Source organism: Ylistrum balloti, unplaced genomic scaffold, assembly GCF_031769215.1.
Source record: "Ylistrum balloti isolate Yb309-2 unplaced genomic scaffold, AGI_CSIRO_Ybal_v1 Utg370992, whole genome shotgun sequence".
NCBI lineage: Eukaryota > Metazoa > Mollusca > Bivalvia > Pectinida > Pectinidae > Ylistrum > Ylistrum balloti.
In genome coordinates, this window is record NW_026782555.1 from 1,051,291 (window position 1) to 1,062,869 (window position 11,579).

Below are 11,579 nucleotides of genomic sequence, written 5' to 3' on the forward strand. Positions count from 1 at the left end.
TGGTATTTAAGTCAAAGCAATAAAACCACGCCTATGTTATACTATAATGGTAACTGGACAAATTTAAGTCCCCCAAACGAAGTGATACTTTTTACTCGATATCTTATAATTCTTTCTTTTTCCTTCTTCAGCAAAAGGTTTCCGACATTTTCTCCACTTTATCCAACAACCATGATGCATATTTACAAATGACATTTCTTAAATAACAAGGGATTTATTGACCACGTCAGTCATATATACTCACCAGAATTGGAAATCAAGGACACAACAGACTTAGCTTATCTCGATCTTTTCCAACAAACGAAGCCAACATGGACAGCTTTCAACCAAGCTGAATGATAAACATGATGATTTAAATTTCCCTATAATGAAAATTTTCCATTTCTGGATAGCAACACCTCTGCGTCCCCAACTATTGTTTTTACATGTCGCAGTTAATTCTATATTCAATGAATTGTTCCCAATATCACGATTTTTGCAAGATGTCAGCAACTATCAGACAGGGTTTCCCAAAATGCAGATTGATGAAAATATTACGGGATTGTTGTAGTGATCTCATTGAATTTTCTAAAAATTATTTGCACGATATGAAGTTTGACGTGTTTGATGCTCGTTAGTTTGCCTGTTGGCTCCGTTATTGTCCTCATTTTGGAATGCTACATTGCTTACTTGAATTGACCAAAGTTTACATGTCGGGTGTCGTCGATAGAGCGGAAAACGCTTACTCTTCCGGAACACATGGTCTTATTTAGGTTTTTTCAGGAGTTCCGTGTAAGTCTTTCTATTGTAAACATTTCGCCCTAGTTTTAATGGATCTGACTGTTTATTGTAAGTCTCTTGAAATGTTGGCTGAATTTTGTTTTATTGCTTTTGTCAAAATTCACAATGGTGGCCAATTTCTGTACAGTGAATTTTAGAAATGTTTTCGCTCAATAACTTTTATTCCCCTTGTTGGGATTTAAGGAAACTTTGTAAAAAAAGCATCTACATCATGGCATTTTATAACTTCAACGAAACAAAATTAAAAACAAAATTGCTGCCGAGGAGACGCTTCAAATTGGTCGAAATCTAGATATTGTCCAATTTTTGCAAACAATTGTCTGTAAGGTGTTTTCTGGCATCAGAATGGTGCCATTGAGGGAGGACTTCCGTTTGGTCGAAAGTAATATAGTACCTAATTTTTAAATCGGTACATATATGTTGTCTAAAACGACGAACCTCACGGTTCAGTCCGTTTTCCGAATGGGCGAACGGCTTTCATTGAGAGGCGACCAATGTGAGAAATTTTTTTTTTTTTTTTTTTTTTTTTTTTTTTTTTTTTAATAAATTTGGTTCGTAAGGTTTATTTTAATATCAAAATAACTTCTGTTACCTGATGGGACGAAATAGCTAGCCAAGTGAGGCGACTAATGTGGTAAACGCTAATATTATCTGATTTTTTATTATTTTTTCTGACGACCACGGCGAGTTTAGCGAACTTACTTGGTTGTGATTGTTAATTCTATTTTTTCTTTGTCTGATCTGTACTATTTTTTTTACCAACCTTATCGTAAATTGAAAGAATAAGACAATTGTAAGTTTGAAGATGTCGCCATTTTCAAGTTGAATATCATTCTTGAATATTGGAATTTGCATCGATACAATGATCTATCATATAAACATTCTCAAAATGTATGTATCTGCTTAGTAGGCGTGTGTTCTTGATGACGGTTCTCTAAGAATGTAGCTGTTCGACCTAAGACCACGAAACCTCTAAGGTTAAAGGTCACACAGTAAAAAGGTCAATGATTTATCATGTTTGTACAAAACTAAATAAAACAACACATCCTTGTCACAGATCACGTGTTTGTTGTCCATGAAAAGAAGAACAGATATTACTACAGTGTCATAAGTGCCAGAAGATGAATAGGATATAAATGAAGACAAAAAGAAAACAAAAACAAAACTAATTTTAAAAAGATGATGCACTTGACATAATCAGTTCCGTTTATAAGAACTACCACTGAATGACTGCATCTCCCGATATGACTTCACGAAGACGAAAACTATGGTGGCGATGTGTTGTCGTCGATGCTAAAGAAAATTTTTTAGATCTGTTGGCATACGTCCCGTTTTGATGTTCAGGCACAGAATCTGTTGTTAGCTAAAATATTATCTAAAAGATTCTGTATGTTCTTTTCATTTCCCTTCCCAAAAGTTTCAGTGCGCTTGGAAGTACGCCATACATTAGAAAATAAATGGCACTGATTTAACGTCAAGATTTTTATGGAGACATACAGCAAGACATGGAAAGAGCACGACTGGAAAATATAGGAAAAAATTACATACACCAAGGACAGTGACATCTATACACAGTGTCCAGTTATCATACACCTAGGACAATGACAGTGACATATATACACAGTGTCCAGTCACCATACACCTAGGACAATGACAGTGACATATATACACAGTGTCCAGTCACCATACACCTAGGACAATGACAGTGACATATATACACAGTGTCCAGTCACCATACACCTAGGACAATGACAGTGACATCTATATACAGTGTCCAGTTACCATACACCTAGGACAGTGACATCTATATACAGTGTCCAGTTACCATACACCTAGGACAGTGACATCTATATACAGTGTCCAGTTACCATACACCTAGAACAATGACAGTGACATATATACACAGTGTCCAGTTATCATACACCTAGGACAATGACAGTGACATCTATATACAGTGTCCAGTCACCATACACCTAGGACAGTGACATCTATATACAGTGTCCAGTTATCATACACCTAGGACAATGACAGTGACATCTATATACAGTGTCCAGTCACCATACACCTAGGACAGTGACATCTATATACAGTGTCCAGTTATCATACACCTAGGACAATGACAGTGACATCTATATACAGTGTCCAGTCACCATACACCTAGGACAGTGACATCTATATACAGTGTCCAGTTATCATACACCTAGGACAATGACAGTGACATCTATATACAGTGTCCAGTCACCATACACCTAGGACAGTGACATCTATATACAGTGTCCAGTTATCATACACCTAGGACAATGACAGTGACATCTATATACAGTGTCCAGTCACCATACACCTAGGACAGTGACATCTATATACAGTGTCCAGTTATCATACACCTAGGACAATGACAGTGACATCTATATACAGTGTCCAGTCACCATACACCTAGGACAGTGACATCTATATACAGTGTCCAGTTACCATACACCTAGGACAGTGACATCTATATACAGTGTCCAGTTACCATACACCTAGGACAGTGACATCTATACACAGTGTCCAGTTATAATACACCTAGGACAGTGACATCTATATACAGTGTCCAGTTACCATACACCTAGGACAATGACAGTGACATCTATATACAGTGTCCAGTTACCATACACCTAGGACAGTGACATCTATACACAGTGTCCAGTTATCATACACCTAGGACAGTGACATCTATATACAGTGTCCAGTTACCATACACCTAGGACAATGACAGTGACATCTATATACAGTGTCCAGTTATCATACACCTAGGACAGTGACATCTATACACAGTGTCCAGTTATCATACACCTAGGACAGTGACATCTATATACAGTGTCCAGTTACCATACACCTAGGACAATGACAGTGACATCTATATACAGTGTCCAGTTACCATACACCTAGGACAATGACAGTGACATCTATATACAGTGTCCAGTTATCATACACCTAGGACAGTGACATCTATATACAGTGTCCAGTTATCATACACCTAGGACAGTGACATCTACATACAGTGTCCAGTTACCATACACCTAGGACAGTGACATCTATATACAGTGTCCAGTTACCATACACCTAGGACAGTGACAGTGACATCTATATACAGTGTCCAGTTATCATACACCTAGGACAGTGACATCTATATACAGTGTCCAGTTATCATACACCTAGGACAGTGACATCTATATACTGTGTCCAGTTACCATACACCTAGGACAATGACAATGACATCTATACAGTGTCCAGTTACCATACACCTAGGACAATGACAGTGACATCTATATACAGTGTCCAGTTATCATACACCTAGGACAGTGACATCTATATACAGTGTCCAGTTACCATACACCTAGGACAGTGACATCTATATACAGTGTCCAGTTACCATACACCTAGGACAATGACAGTGACATCTATATACAGTGTCCAGTTATCATACACCTAGGACAGTGACATCTATATACAGTGTCCAGTTATCATACACCTAGGACAGTGACATCTACATACAGTGTCCAGTTACCATACACCTAGGACAGTGACATCTATATACAGTGTCCAGTTACCATACACCTAGGACAGTGACAGTGACATCTATATACAGTGTCCAGTTATCATACACCTAGGACAGTGACATCTATATACAGTGTCCAGTTACCATACACCTAGGACAGTGACATCTATATACTGTGTCCAGTTACCATACACCTAGGACAATGACAATGACATCTATACAGTGTCCAGTTACCATACACCTAGGACAATGACAGTGACATCTATATACAGTGTCCAGTTATCATACACCTAGGACAGTGACATCTATATACAGTGTCCAGTTACCATACACCTAGGACAGTGACATCTATATACAGTGTCCAGTTACCATACACCTAGGACAATGACAGTGACATCTATACAGTGTCCAGTTACCATACACCTAGGACAATGACAGTGACATCTATATACAGTGTCCAGCTACCATACACCTAGGACAATGACAGTGACATCTATACAGTGTCCAGTTATCATACACCTAGGACAGTGACATCTATATACAGTGTCCAGTCACCATACACCTAGGACAATGACAGTGACATATATACACAGTGTCCAGTCACCATACACCTAGGACAATGACAGTGACATATATACACAGTGTCCAGTCACCATACACCTAGGACAATGACAGTGACATCTATATACAGTGTCCAGTTACCATACACCTAGGACAGTGACATCTATATACAGTGTCCAGTTACCATACACCTAGGACAATGACAGTGACATCTATACAGTGTCCAGTTACCATACACCTAGGACAATGACAGTGACATCTATATACAGTGTCCAGCTACCATACACCTAGGACAATGACAGTGACATCTATACAGTGTCCAGTTACCATACACCTAGGACAATGACAGTGACATCTATATACAGTGTCCAGTTATCATACACCTAGGACAGTGACATCTATATACAGTGTCCAGTTACCATACACCTAGGACAGTGACATCTATATACAGTGTCCAGTTACCATACACCTAGGACAATGACAGTGACATCTATACAGTGTCCAGTTACCATACACCTAGGACAATGACAGTGACATCTATATACAGTGTCCAGCTACCATACACCTAGGACAATGACAGTGACATCTATACAGTGTCCAGTTACCATACACCTAGGACAATGACAATGACATCTATACAGTGTCCAGTTACCATACACCTAGGACAATGACAGTGACATCTATATACAGTGTCCAGTTATCATACACCTAGGACAGTGACATCTATATACAGTGTCCAGTTACCATACACCTAGGACAGTGACATCTATATACAGTGTCCAGTTACCATACACCTAGGACAATGACAGTGACATCTATATACAGTGTCCAGTTATCATACACCTAGGACAGTGACATCTATATACAGTGTCCAGTTATCATACACCTAGGACAGTGACATCTACATACAGTGTCCAGTTACCATACACCTAGGACAGTGACATCTATATACAGTGTCCAGTTACCATACACCTAGGACAGTGACAGTGACATCTATATACAGTGTCCAGTTATCATACACCTAGGACAGTGACATCTATATACAGTGTCCAGTTACCATACACCTAGGACAGTGACATCTATATACTGTGTCCAGTTACCATACACCTAGGACAATGACAATGACATCTATACAGTGTCCAGTTACCATACACCTAGGACAATGACAGTGACATCTATATACAGTGTCCAGTTATCATACACCTAGGACAGTGACATCTATATACAGTGTCCAGTTACCATACACCTAGGACAGTGACATCTATATACAGTGTCCAGTTACCATACACCTAGGACAATGACAGTGACATCTATACAGTGTCCAGTTACCATACACCTAGGACAATGACAGTGACATCTATATACAGTGTCCAGCTACCATACACCTAGGACAATGACAGTGACATCTATACAGTGTCCAGTTATCATACACCTAGGACAGTGACATCTATATACAGTGTCCAGTCACCATACACCTAGGACAATGACAGTGACATATATACACAGTGTCCAGTCACCATACACCTAGGACAATGACAGTGACATATATACACAGTGTCCAGTCACCATACACCTAGGACAATGACAGTGACATCTATATACAGTGTCCAGTTACCATACACCTAGGACAGTGACATCTTTATACAGTGTCCAGTTACCATACACCTAGGACAATGACAGTGACATCTATACAGTGTCCAGTTACCATACACCTAGGACAATGACAGTGACATCTATATACAGTGTCCAGCTACCATACACCTAGGACAATGACAGTGACATCTATACAGTGTCCAGTTATCATACACCTAGGACAGTGACATCTATATACAGTGTCCCGTTATCATAAACCTAGGACAATGACAGTGACATCTATATACAGTATCCAGTCACCATAAATTGATTCGAGAAACCCCTCTCAAATATAGTGATAATGACATCATGCGACAGTTTTGAAAACGAGGCAGTTTATTTATATACACTAACAGATGATTGTGGCTGCAAATGTCCGCGACAGCACTGAAACACCTCTGAAATCGCTTTAAGATCTGGCAGCACTTAAAAGAAATAGTTTATATAATAAAACATCAGGCATATTCTAGTGTTTTGAATGTAAACAACATTACCGATCCAGTAGAACACACATACCGTCCTGACTGCCGCAGCATTTTTTTTGATTTCTTGCTTAAAGAATTCACACCTGCCATGTTGCTTCCCTATCGGAAATCTGGGTATTCAATTTGTCCATCTTTCGTTTTGTGGCTTAGGCTGTAAACATTTTCTACATTGGCGTATTCACGCGAGAAGACATTTTATTTACAGGTGATGTGTGTTCTGCGTTACTGTATATGACGCAAAACACACATATCGTAGATACGAGAGTATATTCCTATGACACGTGTACTGATTGTTTAATTATCATTGATTAACATCTTTATTTATGTATTTCAAGAAGATAAAGAAGAACAAGGAGAATAACAAGACTACTATTCGGGAAATCGGCCAGTTATATCTGATGCGGGAAATGTTGGAAAAGGTTCGGAAAACGGGCAGTTACGTCTGATGTGGGAAATGTTGGAGATGGCACGGAAATCGGCCAGTTACGTCTGATGGGGGACATGGAGACTTTCCTAGGACACGTGTAGTTGACGACTTTCCTATGACACGTGTCGGAAAACGGGCTGATGCGGGAACTTCCCTATGACACGTGTACTTACGACTTTCCTAAGACTGGTGTACTGACTACTTTCCTATGACACGTGTACTGACGACCTTCCTATGACACGTGTACTGACGACTTTCCTATGACACGTGAACGGGCGACTTTCCAAGGACACGTGTACGGGCGACTTCCCTATGACACGTGTACTTACGACTTTCCTATGACACGTGTACTGACGACTTTCCTATGACACGTGTACTATGACACGGCTGACTTTCCTATGACACGTGTACTGACGACTTTCCTATGACACGTGTACGGGACGACTTTCCTATGACTGACCGACTTTCCTATGACACGTGTACTGACGACTTTCCTATGACACATGTACGGGCTACTTTCCTATGACACGTGTACTGACGACTTTCCTATGACACATGTACGGGCGACTTTCCTAAGACACGTGTACTGACTACTTTCCTATGACACGTGTACGGGCTACTTTCCTATGACACGTGTACTGAAGACTTTCCTATGACACATGAACGGGCGACTTTCCTATGACACGTGTACTGACGACTTTCCTATGACACGTGTACGGGCGACTTTCCTATGACACGTGTACTGACTACTTTCCTATGACACGTGTACGGGCTACTTTCCTATGACACGTGTACTGACGACTTTCCTATGACACATGTACGGGCGACTTTCCTATGACACGTGTACTGACTACTTTCCTATGACACGTGTACTGACGAGTTTCCTATGACACGTGTACGGACGACTTTCCTATGACACGTGTACTGACGACTTTCCTATGACACATGAACGGGCGACTTTCCTATGACACGTGTACTGACGACTTTCCTATGACACGTGTACTGACTACTTTCCTATGACACGTGTACTGACGAGTTTCCTATGACACGTGTACGGGCGACTTTCCTATGACACGTGAACGGGCGATTTTCCTATGACACGTGTACTTACGACTTTCCTAGGACACGTGTACTGACTACTTTCCTATGACACGTGTACTGACTACTTTCCTATGACACGTGTACTGACGACTTTCCTATGACACGTGTACTGACGACTTTCCTAGGACACGTGTACGGGCGATTTCCCTATGACACGTGTACTTACGACTTTCCTATGACACGTGTACTGAAGACTTTCCTATGACACATGAACGGGCGACTTTCCTATGACACGTGTACTGACGACCTTCCTATGACACGTGAACGGGCGACTTTCCTATGACACGTGTACTGACCACTTTCCTAAGACACGTGTACTGACTACTTTCCTATGACACGTGTACTGACGACTTTCCTATGACACGTGTACTGACGACTTTCCTAGGACACGTGTACTGACGACTTTCCTAGGACACGTGTACAGACGACTTTCCTATGACACGTGTACGGCCGACTTTCCTATGACACGTGTACTGACGACTTTCCTATGACACGTGTACGTGTACTGACGACTTTCCTATGACACGTGTACTGACCACTTTCCTATGACACGTGTACTGACGACTTTCCTATGACACGTGTACTGACGACTTTCCTATGACACGTGTACTGACGACCTTCCTATGACACGTGTACGGGCGACTTTCCTATGACACATGAACAGGCGACTTTCCTATGACATGTGTACTGATCACTTCCCTATGACACGTGTACTGACGACTTTCCTATGACACGTGTACTGACGACTTTCCTATGACACGTGTACTGACGACTTTCCTAGGACACGTGTACTGACGACTTTCCTAGGACACGTGTACAGACGACTTTCCTATGACACGTGTACTGACGACTTTCCTAGGACACGTGTACAGACGTCTTTCCTATGACACGTGTACTGACGACTTTCCTATGACACGTGTACGGGCTACTTTCCTATGACACGTGTACTGACGAGTTTCCTATGACACGTGTACGGGCGACTTTCCTATGACACGTGTACTGACGACGTGTACTGACCACTTTCCTAGGACACGTGTACTGACGACTTTCCTAGGACACGTGTACTGACGACTTTCCTATGACACGTGTACTGACGACTTTCCTTGGACACGTGAACGGGCAATCCTATGACACGTGTATTGACGACCTTCCTATGACACGTGTACGGGCGACTTTCCTATGACACATGAACAGGCGACTTTCCTATGACATGTGTACTGACCACTTCCCTATGACACGTGTACTGACGACTTTCCTATGACAAGTGTACGGGCGACTTTCCTATGACACGTGTACTGACTACTTTCCTATGACACGTGTACTGACGACTTTCCGTGTACGGGCGACTTTCCTATGACACGTGTACTGACCACTTTCCTATGACACGTGTATGAGCTATTTTCCTAGGACACGTGTACTGACGACTGACGAGTTTCCTATGACACGTGTACGGACGACTTTCCTATGACACGACTTTCCTATGACACGTGACACTTTCCTATGACACGACTTTCCTATGACACGTGTACTGACGACTTTCCTATGACACGTGTACGGGCGACTTTCCTATGACACATGAACTGACGACTTTCCTATGACACGTGTACTGACGACTTTCCTAGGACACGTGTACTGACGACTTTCCTATGACACGTGTACGGGCGACTTTCCTATGACACGTGTACTGACGACTTTCCTATGACACGTGTACTGACGACTTTCCTATGACACGTGTACTGACGACTTTCCTATGACACGTGTACGGGCGACTTTCCTATGACACGTGTACTGACGACTTTCCTATGACACGTGAACGGCCGACTTCCCTATGACACGTGTACTGACGACCTTCCTATGACACGTGTACGGGCGACTTTCCTATGACACTGACTACTTTCCTATGACACGTGTACTGACTACTTTCCTATGACACGTGTACTGACGACTTTCCTATGACACGTGTACCGACGACTTTCCTAGGACACGTGTACTGACGACTTTCCTATGACACGTGTACTGACGACTTTCCTATGACACGTGTACTGACTACTTTCCTATGACACGTGTACTGACGAGTTTCCTATGACACGTGTACGGGCGACTTTCCTATGACACGTGAACGGGCGTGTACGGGCGACTTTCCTATGACACGTGTACTGACGACTTTCCTATGACACGTGTACTGACGACTTTCCTATGACACGTGTACGGGCGACTTTCCTAAGACACGTGTACTGACTACTTTCCTATGACACGTGTACTGACGACTTTCCTATGACACGTGTACTGACGACTTTCCTATGACACGTGTACTGACCACTTTCCTAAGACACGTGTACTGACGACTTTCCTAAGACACGTGTACTGACGACTTTCCTATGAATTTGCCATTAACGTGATATCGCGTGATGTAATAAAACCTCGTTCTCGGTGTAATGTCCATCTGTGTTGTGGTTTTTTTTAGCTGCCCGTGAAATCCTTTATAACTGTATCTTATTCATAATGCAGAGCCTGACGTGATTGAGAAATAGACAATACACTATTGATGCATCATAACGCTTCTAAGCTATTTTTGTTGTACGTGATGGCACATCGTAAACACCGAAGAGAAAATGAAAACTGGACTCATCACCATGTTTATGTATAAAAAAACTAGATATATCACCAGAAATAACAAACCTTCATAAAACACTTAAGTCTATACCTAAAAGACGGACGAAGCCAGATGAGTGAATCCGCGAACGTAACAAGGGAAATAACTCTTCCAAGATTTATTTCTCTGTGCTGATCAGATCTCTCATTTCAATGGACGTTGGACAAATAATTTAAGTTCATTTAATTTCGTAATAAATAATTTCCTTTTCCTCTGTTTGCTGGTATTGTGAATGCTGGACTGAATCCACCCAAGGTCATCTCTACGTTTCATTGACTTTGGTTTCACATTGTTAGAACAAATGAGATGGATCCAGGACCCATTTGTCAAAAGTAATTGTAATGTACCACTAACTGGTCTAGTCAGATTCTGCAAATACTATACATATTTTCTATACGAGCG